The following is a 14,660-nucleotide window of genomic DNA, read 5'->3' on the forward strand; positions in this document are numbered from 1 at the left end:
CATACATACTAAATGATCAGTCTTCAGCCTTGTCTTGTGTGGTTTACTGGATTCAGTGCCGGCCTGTGAACCAAAGAGTCGCCAGTTTGATTCCCAGTCAGGGCACATGGCCTGGGTTGCAGGCCAAGTCCCCAGTATGGGGCACATGAGAGGCAACCACACATTGATGTTTCTCTCCCTCTCTTTTTCTCTCCCTTCCCCTCTCTAAAAAATAAATAAAATCATTTTAAAATTTTTTAAATAAAGCCTTCAAATCAATTTTTTGGAAATTTTCATTTTTCCAAACCTACAAAAAATTAACTCAATATTAAATAAATCATACATATATACACACATACATGTATACATTTATATACGTATGTGTATATATGTAGCTGAGTGAATTTAAGGTACGTTTGAGAACACTGTTTTAATTAACTTTCCTCTCCCTCCTCCAACCCTACTGTAGCCCAGTACGCCATAGGAACAATGCTGCTGCTTGCACCTCCAACCCTACTGTAGCCCAGTACGCCATAGGAACAAGGCTGCTGCTTGCACCTCCAACCCTACTGTAGCCCAGTACGCCATGGGAACAAGGCTGCTGCTTGCACCTCCAACCCTACTGTAGCCCAGTACGCCATAGGAACAATGCTGCTGCTTGCATACCTCCTTTTCCCTGCACTTGAAGTTTAATGGTAAGGGACAAGACAGATTTGTGATGTCTTGACAGAGACTGTTGCCATGGAAATTACCGGCTTGTTCCTTATGAAGCACTATGAACTCATTACAAATGAAAAAGTGGAAGGATGATTTCTGAGGATTCAACTCACAGAAAAATCCCAAAACTTAACAGACAATCTAGAAAATAGTGCAATGTCAAATGCTATACTGAAATATGTTCAAAGAACTTTTAAAAGCTTAACCTCCAAAGTAAGAACCATATAATCAAAAAGGAAGATAAAATATTAACATGAAGGCAAACCATTCAGATCTGGGACTTCTGGTCAAGATGGAGGAAACGCTTCGCCTCCTCCACAACCATAGCAAGAATTACAACCAGGTCTCAAAACTAATAACACCCAGAACTGTCAGAAAATTAAGCTATATGTAAGTCTGACAACCAAGGATTTAAAGAAGACACATTCATGCAGATGGGTAGGAGGGGCAGAACTGTGGAGATGGGTGAAGAGGCAATGCGATGCAGAGAGGTAGCAGCAGCAGCGGGGGCAGAACGGACAGGAGGAATACCTTCAGAGCAAGGGATCCCAGCCCCAGGCCTCCCAGCCCACGGTTCCTGCACCCGGAAGGTAGATTCCAGTTACCACTGGCTGTAAAAACCAGTGGGGGGGCTGGGGCAGCAGAAGAAACTGCCAGATTTTCACCACTTACAGGGCCAGTACAGTTTTAGAAAATACACAAATCCACCCACTCTGGGATTCACCACCAGGGCAGCAGCTAGAAAGGCACCAGTCACACACAGTAGGGGGTGAAGTGACTGGAAACAGGGCAAGCGCCAGGTGAACTAACTGCCATAAGCCAGAGGGCGTCACTGTCCCCTCTCGGATCCCTCCCACAGCACCACAAAGCAGTGAAGCGAAGCCCCACCCTACACAACCTACAGGTGCCTTTTCTACATAAACCACGCTAAGCCAGGAAGTCAAAGAGCTCTACCTAACACACAGAAACAAACACAGGGAAGCTCCTAACATTGAGGAGACAAAGAAATATGGCCAAATGAAAGAACAGGACAAAACTCCAGAAGTAGAACTAAATGAAACAGACAGAGCCAACCTATCAGAGGCAGAGTTCAAAACACTGGTTATCAGGATGCTCAGAGAACTCCACGAGCACAGCAAGAAAATAAAGGAACAAATGGTTACACTAAATAAAATAAAAATTAGTCCACAGGAAACCAACAGAGAAGGGAAGGAAGCTGGGATTCAAATGAACAATTTGGAACATAAGAAAGAAATAAACATTCAACCAGAACAAAAAGAAGAAACGAGAATTCAAAAAAATGAGGGGAGGCTTAGGAACCGCTAGGACATCTCCAAACATGCCAATATCCAAATCATAGGTATGCCAGAAGGAGAGGAAGAGTAAAAAATTAAAAATTTATTTGAAAAAATAAAGAAAGAAAACTTCCTTATTTTGGTATAGGAAATAGACATACAAGACCAGGAAGCCAGAGAGTCCCAAACAAGTTGGACCCAAAGAGGAACACACTAAGACACATCATAATTAAAATGGCAAAGGTTAAAGATAAAGAATCTTAAAAGCAGCCAGAGAAAAGCAGAGAGTTACCTACAAAGGAGTTCCCACAAGACTGTCAGCTGATTTCTTAAAAGAAACTTTACAGCCAATCATCCAGGCACTTTCGGCCAAGATGGAGGCATAGGTAGATACACTTTGCCTCCTTGCACAACCAAAAGAAGGACAACAACAAATTTAAACACGAAAAACAACCAGAACTACCAGAAAATCGAACTGTATAGAAGTCTGACAACCGAGGAGTTAAAAGGGAAACATTCATCCAGACTGGTAGGAGGGGCAGAGATGGGCAGCCAGGGACAGAGAGTATGTGCAGCAAGGTGGTGGCTGGAGGACTGGGTGGTCCCACATTTGCGTGTAGATGAACTGGGAGGAGCAACTGGGGAGCAAGACAGACTAGACTGTACAACTCAGGGTTCCAGTGTGGGAAATAAAGCCTCAATACTTCTGACTGAAAAAACCTGTGGGGGTTGAAGCAGCGGGAGAAACTCCCAGCCTCACAGGAGAGTTTGTTGAAGGGACCCACTGGGTCCTAGAACATACACAAAACCACCCACCCGAGAATCAGCACCAGAAGGGTCCAATTTGCTTGTGGGTAGCAGGGGAAGTGACTAAAAGCAGGCCAAGAGCCAAGCAAGCAGCACTGTTCCCTCTCAGTCCCCTCCCAAACAACAATGTGGGTTGCTCCACCCTGGTGAATACCAGCAGCTCCATCTCTTACAATGTAACAGGTGTGCCAACACAAAGAAATATGGCACAAATGAAAGAATAGATCAAAGCTCCAAAAACAGAACTAAGCAACAAAGAGATAGCCAACCTATCAGATGCACAGTTCAAACACTGGTAATCAGGATGCTAACAGAAATGGTTCAGTATGGTCGCAAAGTACAGGAAAAAGTGAAGGCTATGCAAAGTGAAATAAAGAAAAATAGGCAGGGCACCAACAGTGAAGGGAAGGAAACTGGGACTCAAACCAATGATTTGGAGCACAAGGAAGAAATAAACACTCAACTGGAGCAGAATGAAGAAACAAGAATTCAAAATAAAAATGAGGAGAGGCTTAGGAACCTCCAGGACAACTCTTTAAATGTTCCAACATCCGAATCATAGGGGTGCCAGAAGGAGACAAGGAAGACCAAGAAATGGTAAACTTATTTGAAAAAACAATGAAGGAGAACTTCCCCAATCTAGCAAAGGAAACAGACTTCCAGGAAGTCCAGGGATCTCAGAGTCCCAAAGAAGTTGGACCCAAGGAAGTACACACCAAGGCACATTATAATTACATTACCCAAGATTAAAGAGAAGGAGAGAATCTCAAAAGCAGCAAGAGAAAAGGAGACAGTTACCGACAAAGGAGTTCCCATAAGACTATCAGCTGATTTCTCTAAAGAAACCTTGCAGGCAAGAAGGGGCTAGAAAGAAGTATTCCAAGTCATGAAGGCCAGGACCTACAGCCGAGATTACTCTATCCAGCAAAGCCATCATTCACTTAAAATGGAAGGGCAGATAAAGCGTTTCCCAAACAAGGTGAAATTAAGGGAGTTCATCATCACCAAGCCCTTATTATATGAAATGGTAAAGTGACTTATCTAAGAAAAAGAAGATCAAAAATATGAACAGTAAAATGACAATAAACTCACAACTATCAACAACTGAACCTAAAAAATCAAAAACAAAAGCAAAAACAAAAATGAACTAAGCAAACAACTAGAACAGGAACAGATTCACAAAAATGGAGATCACATCAAGGGTTATCAGTGGGGAGCGGGGGGACGATGGGGGAAAAGGTACAGGAAATAAGAAGCATAAATGGTAGGTACAAAATAGACAGGGGGAAATTAAGAATACTATGGGAAATGTAGAAGCCAAAGAACTTACATGTATGACCCCTGGACATAAAATGAGGTGAGGGAATGCTGGTGGGAGTGGGGTACGGGGCCGAGGGGAATAAAGAGGAGAAGAAATGGGACAATTTTAATAGCATAATCAATAAAATATATTGAAAAAAAAAAAGAAACCTTACAGGCAAGAAGGAACTGGCAAGAAGTATTCAAAGTGATGAAAAGCAAGGACCTACAACCTAGATTACCCTGTCCAGCAAAGCTATCATTTAGAATGGAAGGGCAGATAAAGTGCTTCCCAGACAAGGGAAAGTTAAAGAAGGTCATCACCACCAAGCCACTATTACAGGAAATGTTGAAGAGACTTATTTAGGAAAAAGAAGAAGATCAAAACCATGAAGGTTAAAAAGGCAACAAATTTACAACTATCAACAACTGAATCTTAAAAAAAAAAAAAAAAAAAAAGAACACACAACCAGAACAGGGACAAAATCATAGATATGGAAGATCATTTGGCGGGTTATCAATGGGGAAATGAAATGGTGCAGGGCTCAAGAAGCATAATTGGTAGGAACAAACAGAGGGAATTTAAGAATAGCATAGAAAATGGAGAAGTCAAAGAACTTACATGCACGACCCATGGACATGAAGTAAAAGGGGGTAGAGGGTAATTGCTGGACAGAAGTGGGGTTCTAGGCAGAGGGGAGAAAAGGGAGAAAAACTGGAACAACTGTAATAGCATAACCAATAACATACAATGAAACAAAAACAAACCATCCAAATAACATGGGCCTGTGTCTTCTAAAAAAATACATTACAACCTCAATCCTGACAGACTCTGAGCAAAATCCTATGACTGTGGGCTACATCCTGAAATTAAATCCACATTCTACTTTTCCATTCCTAAAACCAGCCTGCTTTTTCTTCCTTTCTCTTCCTCTTCGTCTGTCTCCGTGTCCCTCTCTCTCTCTGTCTCTCTGTCTCTCTCTCTCTCTCTGCCCCTGTTTACACAGCTTATCCCTTATCACACTGACAAGACTGGGAACCACAGCAGATGGTCCCCCCAGACATAATTCTAACAGGTTTTTTGTGCAAACAAAAGATAAAGAAGGCTACAGCAATGATTTACTGATATCTAAAGTAGAAAACTGAAAAACACAAACTGCTTTTTTCTTACTGTTTGAACTGTTTATCCCTTAAACTACTAAGATAGATATGGCCAAAGTTAAATATAATTTCAATACTACAAAACCAAATACCCAGTTTTAACCACCACTAAGTTCTGTTTTTGAGCTACCAAAACACCCTAAATCGCATCTTTAAAGAACACTACCTATCACTCCTTTTACATCGGCAAAAGCAGGAAGTATTTGTAAATTTGTCTTACAAATCCTACTTAGCTATTAAGTTGTGAAATAAACTACTCATCTGGATTTTGTGTAAGCAAGAAAAATGCATTTGAACTAAAAACTCCAAAATATTTTCCCCAAGAATTAACTAAAATATTAATTACCTGAACCAAATCTTGGTTGTAGAACCGAAGTCTGTTCTATTTCAACATAGTCTACCAATTGAATATAACACAAAACCAAATGGACCATGTCCCCAAAGCTACTGAACCTTCAAGATTAAAGAGTGTTTTCACATCATAAAACAGAAGCTCCCTCAGGACAATCTAATAGCAAAGAGCACTGGTTTTACTGTATACCTGAAAATCCAGCAAGAGCCCCAAATGATAATATGTAATGAAACTGACAAGCATCTGAAGTAAACTATCCAGACATCAAGCAAAAATACACCAGACAGACCCACAGGGCTCCTTTAATGTAGGTCATGATTGTCAGACCATAGCAAAAACACAGTGACCCTTGACAAAAATTAACCTTGATTATATGTAATCATGCACATACTTTACTCTGAATAACCAGACCCTTGCAAGTAAGTCCATAAAGCTGCAAGATCACTGTCTGATGTGAAGTACTTTTTACCAAAGAGAGTGTCAGTCTGTTACATTTGTACCCATGGAGGTATAGGAGTAGCTTCCCTCAAAATCGCCCAGGACCTCTGAGGACTCCACCGCACTGCTTACTCTTTGAGAGGTCTTATTACTTCAACAAGATGCTCTTACTCTACAGTGTGTTTGTACACATTACCAGTAAAGACACCATTAAAACCTACATCTGCGCACATTCCACCTAAACTTAATCTTCTTAGAGTTACATGTATTATGGCTGCTTTTCTCTAAAAAATTGTAGAAGTAAATAAATTAAAACCAGATTAGGAATAACAGGCCCAATAATATTTATATATTCTCTTTTTGTAGAAATTGCTTACAAAGTATCTGGTGGTGTTAAAATGCTAATTTTTCCAATTAATCTAAACTAATATGTCCTTTCATGAAATCCCACATGAGAACAAAACTTTCCCATGCAGAACAAAAATGCGTATGTTCATATGATACAGACAATTTATACATACTAGTTAATTCAGGTAGTGACAGCATGATACTAATCAAGCCAGTGTAGTAAATTTGAACCAGTGTGAGCCAGCTAGTTACAGTGCCTTCCACGGCCACAAAACAGATGTTTAATTTGGCCGGCCAGCCATCACACATGAGAACTGAAAACAGGACCGAGTGAGAGACTATGCTGGAATCGATGCAAATCCATTATGGCTGGAAGAGCAGTGGGTCAGAAAGTTCATCTCCCTAGGGCACACCTCATTCAATGGGAACAATAGGTATTCTCTGTACAATGTTTCCAAATCCAATCTGAATCCCCTGCACCATCAGTAAAGCATATATTTTTCTAATGTTTGGGATATCCAAGACTCGGGAAACTATAAATGTATTGAGTAAAATCTAACAGTTGTTGATGGTCTATATTCTAAAGCAAGATCATTTATTTCTGAACAGAATATAAATTCTGTGAGACATAGGAAAAAATCTAATTTTGATTTTTACAACAAAACATGGCATTTATTGTGACTCTAAGACAAAATATAAAGCATCATACTGATGAAAGATATATAATTTAAAATAAATGCAGCATATTTTCCTTAGACACATATTAGGTTCACTTCCATCTGCCATCTTTTTAAAGAATGGAAAACTCCCTAGAGCTGAAATATGTTTGCTAATAAATATAACTTGAGATTTTTCTTTGAAATTAAACTGCAAAAGTGTTATGAAAACTGTCTTGTTTACATATGGCGCCAATAACATACTATTCTCATTATGGTCACTATATACATATTCTTAATATTTAAATAACAAACACTGACAAGCAAGATAAAATAGTAACAACGTTAAAATCCGCAATGGAAATTTTCAATCTGCAAAGGCAGATCTAACATACTTCTTAAAAACGGGAAACAGGAAATGTGTAACAATGAGTTGCGCAACATGGTCCTTAAAATCCTGAGCTAAATGTCATCATATTAGTAGGAGACTCTGGCTACAAGCTAATTTAATACTTAAATGTTAATATAATTTCCCTATTACTACATCTGCCATGAGTGTCTTTTTAACCAATAAAAACAAGCTTAGAAAATGCTATGTAAGGAAGAAAAGAAAAATGCTCTAGCAATATTCTTGTTACATAGACAGTCACAAATACACTCTATTTCTAAACCTAATTTATTAAAAATTACTACTATAATTCCAAAAACTTGTGATTTGAACAGAAGGAATTAGCCTAACTAAAAAAATTTAAAAGTAATATAAAAAAGTGTAATTTTATTTAAAACATGCAAAGATTAAATCCCAAAATAATTAATTTCTGCAGCCACCACAAGACAAGGGAGTCACAAAAATGGCACTGGATAAATCTTGCTACAAATACTGCAATGTGGACCCATACATATAATAAATAAAATATAAGAAAGCACTCAGCATTTCTATGTAAACTGCTTCTGAAGGATTATTATGGAACGCACACACTGGCTGAACCTAAAGTGTTTGGGTTTTAAACATTAATTTACTTTGACTATGTGCATGTCAAAATGAAAGATTGCTGTCGGGACCCAGACGTGCCATATTAATATTGAACACAGGCATTCACTCTAGGTCAGTAGTCACTCCAAGTCTACTTCAGCAGGTGGTAAAAGTAATGTACTCATTAAAATGTATGTGTTACAAGGTTATCTCCCCAAAGCAGCTCTCAAATAGAGGTAGCCTTGAAACTTAAGCATTGGATATGCTAGAACCAACCTCTAATTGTCACAGGTCTGGAGAAAATTGAACTTACTCTCACTACCCGATAACCAATAAATTTAGTGGCTTTCATAAGGATCTCTGAAAAAGTCAGAGTTTTAAATCCTGTGGGGCTAACCTGGCTGCCTCCAACATAGTTAAATGTTCTTGAACCATCCTACACAGACTAGAATATCATTTTAGATCTAGAAGCCAAATGTGGGATTTTTTTTCATTTTAGATGCTTCATTATATTACTTAAGTAAAATTTTACTCCCTTCATTTTTACTAACTCTACTTGAATTATTTTCCTTTTGTGACATAATAAACTTCTGTTCTGCAGACTCAAGGAACAAACCTCAAGAGCTGCCTCAATATCAAAGAAGTCCCCTCCCAAAATTAAAACTGACCTTAAGCATATACAAAAAAAGTATGAATCACTACCCCCAAAAAACTCAAATATTTTAAAAATTACTTTTCAATGTCAAGGATAAATCACCTTCCTTTATACCTGGTACACCTCAACTTAAACAAGATCATTCTCTAGCTGGATCTTTCACTTCTCACCCCTGTGTTACCCAATAATTTCTACTAACAGATAATTTACTTCTCCACTTTATTAACATTTTTAGTTACATAATGTTCTTTACAAATCAGCAAAAATGCTGATTCACTTTGTAAATAAAAGAAGACAGGTCTCAAAATCTGTAAGTAGTCATTTCACATTGCTTCATTTCCTCAATATTCACCCAATTACTACAGAAGGGAAGGAGCGGAAGAAGGACAGGCCAACAGAGATAGGAAAAAGTGTCTTCTTACAAGGATGAGAATGTACTGTCTTGTTCACTGCTGAATACACAGCACCAACGGCACATGATAAGTATCTACTGCAGAAATGAATTCATAAAGAACCAGAGAACACAAGTTCAACCTACTCATTTTATATACAAGTAAACTGAGGCTCAAAGACTAAATAGCTTGGCTAAGATCACAAGGCAAGTTGGTCAACCTTGCATAGAACCAAAGTCAACAGATGCTGCTTTAAGGTCAAGCTTTCTTATTCTTTCTCCCACCTATACATAGCACATATTCTTTCAGCTCACCACAACCCTCTCGCTACAGATTTACACAGGTTTCCAGCTCGTATGTAAAAATATATATGGAAAGCAGTCCCTCCCCAATCAGGGGGCTAACATCTCCGTGAATTCCCACAGCAGGAGAATATACTTGGGGGGAATTTTAAGACCTAATGGGAAGATAATTCAGAGAGATCAAAGGTGGAAAAAGAACCCATGGAAGCTCCTATCCGTGTATTGTACATTTACCGCAATACACTGTAGTACTACAAGAAAGGACTGTAAGTGACGTTTTACCCTCTCAGTTCATAATGACAGATACTGTGCTCTTAAGGTTCTCTAAACATCTTGCTTTCTAGAAAATTTAGGATTTCCCTTCTACAATTTCATTCAAGTATGAGTAAATTTCTTTTGACTTGCAACAGTTAAAATGCTTTCTAAGAAGCTTTCATTGCACCCAAATATTTATAAATCCCATCAATTCCTTTCTTACCATAACAAACTCCCATTTTCTGGGGTCCCAGGAGATTCCAGGAAGGTCCCCAACAGAATTCTCAGCTTTCTCCCAGCTTTCAGATACAACATAAGTACCAAAAGTATCTTTTCTAGGCTGAAAGATTAAAACCTGTACATATGGCCTATCAGCCAATTTTCTTCCTTTTTAATTCCCAACCCTCAATTTCCTCTTATCTAAATTATTTCCAAAAGGACTGGCTTTTACCTAAGGAAAAAATTTAAATGATCCTGAAAGAGCCTATCAAAGTGAATTTAACACAGTCTACTAGGCTTCACACAAAGGGAAATCATACCGGGAATGGGGAAAGAATTTGGTAGCTAGTTTCTTATTCAGATAAAGGACTTTTCCATCCTCCATTAACACCTTTAAGTTTAAAACAGCAGAACACAAGAATTAAGCATTCTAGAGGCTGGCAGTCAATGCTAATGAGCATGACATACTTAGACTTAACAGGTGGTCCATGACCTACAACAATAATGAAATCTAACTCCAAATGTTCTTAACCAAAGTAAAAGCATTTCTTTGGCAGGTGGCAAAAAGACTGATGAGTCAAGAAGAAATACTCAGCACTGGCCAGATGCCTTAAGGTATCACCAGTAAGAACAGGAAAATTAAAAGAACCAATTGAGGAAACTAACAAAGGACAATGTGCCTATTTTATTCAGTCACTTTAAGCATGAAATCTATACCTATCGTTCCCATGAATCACAGCATCTGTTAAGCACCAATAAGGCCATTTATTGTGGTCAGACTCATAAAAGGGTCTCAAAAATTTATGAAAGACTACTTGAAGTAGAAAAATGCTAAATGTAATTCTTTCAGGAGGTAATAAACCATCAGTGTTTTACACCTAATAGTAAAATGAGAAACCAACTCTGTACTCTATTATCATTTAGTACATTTTACTTCTCATGAATGATATGCATATTGATGTAAATTCATTCTACAAACACTGAGTGCTTACAGGCAAAATATGGTGGTAGATGCCATGAACACAAGAAAAATGGGCTATCTCTGTACTCGAGTTCAGGCTAATAGAAGAGACACATAAACAAAGAATTTTAATAGTCTAGTAGGTGCAACACGTGGAGATAATCTCGGTCACGAGAGCGTATTAAGAAGGAACCTGATTTTAGGGGGTACTGGGGAAAACAGTAAGGAGGAGTGGAGTTAGAAAGTTCAAGGATTTCATACCCGACACTTGTTAATGCAGTGCTTTACCTCTTTCAAAGAGAGACTATGTGTGTAAAAAAGAATATGACCTGTGACTCACACTTCAGGAACCATCAAAATGGGTTATCTTGTAAATGAGATTTAAAAAGCTGACAAAAGATAAATAAGTTCACTACTTATCATGATTATTTTTGAAACAAGACCTGGCATCTTCCAACTCCTAATCTCGTATTCCTTCTATGAAATCATTCTTCTCCACTGGTTCTCCAAAGAAGCCATCTATGAATTATGTGTTACTTCAATATCCTAATTTGCCGCATTTCCTAAATAACATCCACCATCAGAAAAAGATATGCAGGAAAGAGACAGACGACTAAAAGACACTTAAATAGGTTAAAATGGATTAAACAAATGTTAAAATCAAATTCCATTAAGTTACTGTTCATTTTGGAGAGTCAAATTTAAAATGTTTCTATATAATAGTAAATTTTCTTTATTAATACTTAACATAACAATAGCTAACACCTATCAACCATTTATTAATTTTCACAATTGTATAACCTATTTTAAAGATGAGTCACAAGTTGAGAGAGGTTTGAGAAATACTTATTTAATTATACTGAGTATGCTAATTTAAAAATTACCCCCAATTTTTCAGAATTTGAGTTGAACAGTGTTTCGGATCCAGCTGAGACCCAACAATGGGAGACAACCACTTCAAGGCAAAGCTAAAGAAACGTTATACTTTCAGATGAAGAACTAAATATAAAAAAGGGAGAAAATCCCACCTCATATAAATACTTTCTGAGAAAACAGAAATAATTTATAAGAAGTTTCTGTGGATGAAGAATAAATGAATTATATTTAAGTCATAAATTTACTTTCCTTCTATGACATTTTTATTTAACCATTTTTTGTAAATACTTTAGTTCTCCTATGTATCTTAGGCCTTGGTTATCCTTACCTGGTTTTACCTCACGGTCTTGAACTTCTTAGCCAGATACAGTATTCTCTCACCACAAGGATTTTTAGACATAAAACTCTCAAAATTCAGGAATTAGAAAAATGGGTGTAATAAAATGACTGGCTTCTAAAAAGCTGCCCATTACATGTACCCCTCCTTCTAGGGATAATTTCTGACATTTTTAAAAATAAAAAATAAAAAAAACCCAAAGATGTTAACGAGCCCTTGCTTAACAAAACCAATGACCCAACTCTCTGTCCTAATTAAAAGCTGACAGTACTTGGAGGACTTACTATTTTCAATGAATAATCAGATACAACAGTATTTTTTAAATTATGTGTATTTTATAATTTCTTCTACTATTAACACATGCTGAAAGAAAATGATTCTGAAATACACTTTTTCTTGTTCTTTTCCAGTCCTTCACACAGACTGGTAGGTGGTATTATGGAGTAACAAGCATATTCAACCAACACAGATGACGGAAATTAAAGACTACGATAGATTAACATATCTAGGCCACACAGAAGGGTCATGAGGTAAGATCATGGGCATGAATTAATACATTATTATAAGGCATCCAAAGGAGCCTTAAATGGAGCCTACATGATAGATCTTTTTTTCATAACAAACGTATAATGCTGTTTGATGAATTTCTTTTAATCACAAGTGTTATTTGGAGGAAAAAATATTGCTTGCATAATACCACATTCGACTACTTCAGCTTCTGCCCTGAGAGGCAAATCTGAAATTATGGAGAACCGGGGTTGGAGGGGGAAGAAGAGAAAACCTGATAAAAGCGTTTTCATGACACGCTAGCTATCTTTCACTGTTGAGTGTCCAGAAATATATTTTTAAAGTCATTTTGCCTACATTTTTGTTTATCATACCCTCAAAACAAAACTGAAAATGCAAAGTCATTTATGAAAACAAATCTTTGTTATTTACCATATCTATAAAAATTCACATCTACAAAAAAAGAAAAGGTGAAATAACAGATGACTTTCTTTCTAAATAATTAAAACACTGTTTCTTAATCTCTACAGTTAAGACTATCCTAACAGTATTTATAGCTCACAGAACAAAACAAATGCTGAAAAAAAGTGTAAATAATAGTCTTTAGCTACTGGAACAGTTGCTGAAAAGTCAAATATTCCTTTAATTATGCATTTTTAAACAATTAAGACAAATCACATATGTATCATATTACTAACATCAACAAAGGCAACAAGAGTGAACACTGAAATATATGCAAGTAACACAATGACCTGATCAAAAGACAAACTTCTAACTCCCAAGTGTCTAACTTCCCCCCAACTACATACATTTAGTAACAGGCAGTCACTTCAGAGTTATGAAGATGAGTGTTTAATGGAAAAAGATGTAAGCTCTTTATTTCGAAGGATTAGTACCTTAAAAGTGGTATTTAAAGAAAAAGAACAAAAACAGAAACACACAAGTTATTGTTGAATTGAAACTGTGGAAACACACTTGATATTATCTTAAGACACCCCCAAAACAAGAGTCAAGAATTTGTATTAGTAACAGAAGCATTCTGTGCTTTTCCACGTCCAGTAAAAATCATTGGCAAATTCTGCTTGTGTTGAAAAACAACTACACACAGGTTTATTTAACATAACAATAATCTACTTGTATTACCCTGCTTGGGTCATAAACCACACTGGATGTAACACAGGCCATGAAGGAACAACCAGGAGGTTTTCGCCTAACTGTATGGGAAGTGTATGCACCACAGCCTGCAATATAAATTATCCTCGCTTCAAGTTAAATTCATCCTATTTAATTTTGGTGTTTCTCACCCAGAGAAGCTATTCATAGAACCTAGATTTTCTTTCGTCATACCACTGCCATTAGGAAAATCAAACAATGAAAGATTTTGCTAAATTTCCAAAGGTCTTTTAACATAAAATAACACTCTGGAATAGATAAACCTGCGTGGTAAGACTTAAAAGCCACACAAATAATTTATTTATGGCTGTTACGTTTTAATCACTGGATTGTTTTTAGAGGCTTAAAAAAATTAATGGTTTTTGCTATACAAAAGCAACTATGTTTTCCATGAAACATTGGCTGTCACATTAATACAAGGTTTTATCATTAATTATATTGGATTATACAGGAGTTTATGTCTAGAAAACAGTTGTTAAATATCTGAAATTCCAAGCCATTTCAAAATAAAAATGAAACCTGGTCCCAATAAACCTTATATGAATTAAAGATCCATTTACAAAACAGAAAATTAAATGTAAAATATATAACTTCATTTTAATACATTTGCAGATAAAACATCTAACACATTTTTTTCATCAAAAAGCCTAAGTAAACCTAGGTAAACAGTGCCACCTTTTGGTGAGGTTGGGAGCTAAGCTCCTAAATGGAACAAAAATACCTTGAATGTAACAGAGGAAAGAAAGTAAAGCAAGGAATTCAAAAACCATCAGCTTACAATTTAATAGCATTAAAGTGTAATAAGTAAATGAGCCATTTATTTTTAAATTTATAAATATATTTCAAGAACTAAAATTTACCTCATATCTATATGCTTTCATTTCAATTATGAGGTTGGGAGAGCATCATTTCATTTCAATAAAAACAGAGGTTTAGAAAATTTTAATGACTGATCCAA

General features: G+C 36.8%; 1 protein-coding gene across 3 annotated transcripts in view; it reads right to left on the reverse strand.

Annotated features, from left to right (window-relative positions):
- The window catches only part of CDKAL1 (CDKAL1 threonylcarbamoyladenosine tRNA methylthiotransferase), a 626,103-nt gene that overhangs the window by 585,691 nt on the left and 25,752 nt on the right, over nt 1–14,660 (reverse strand). The gene's annotated exons all lie outside the window — the stretch shown is intronic.

The sequence above is a fragment of the Desmodus rotundus genome, chromosome 3 (assembly GCF_022682495.2).
Source record: "Desmodus rotundus isolate HL8 chromosome 3, HLdesRot8A.1, whole genome shotgun sequence".
Lineage (NCBI taxonomy): Eukaryota > Metazoa > Chordata > Mammalia > Chiroptera > Phyllostomidae > Desmodus > Desmodus rotundus.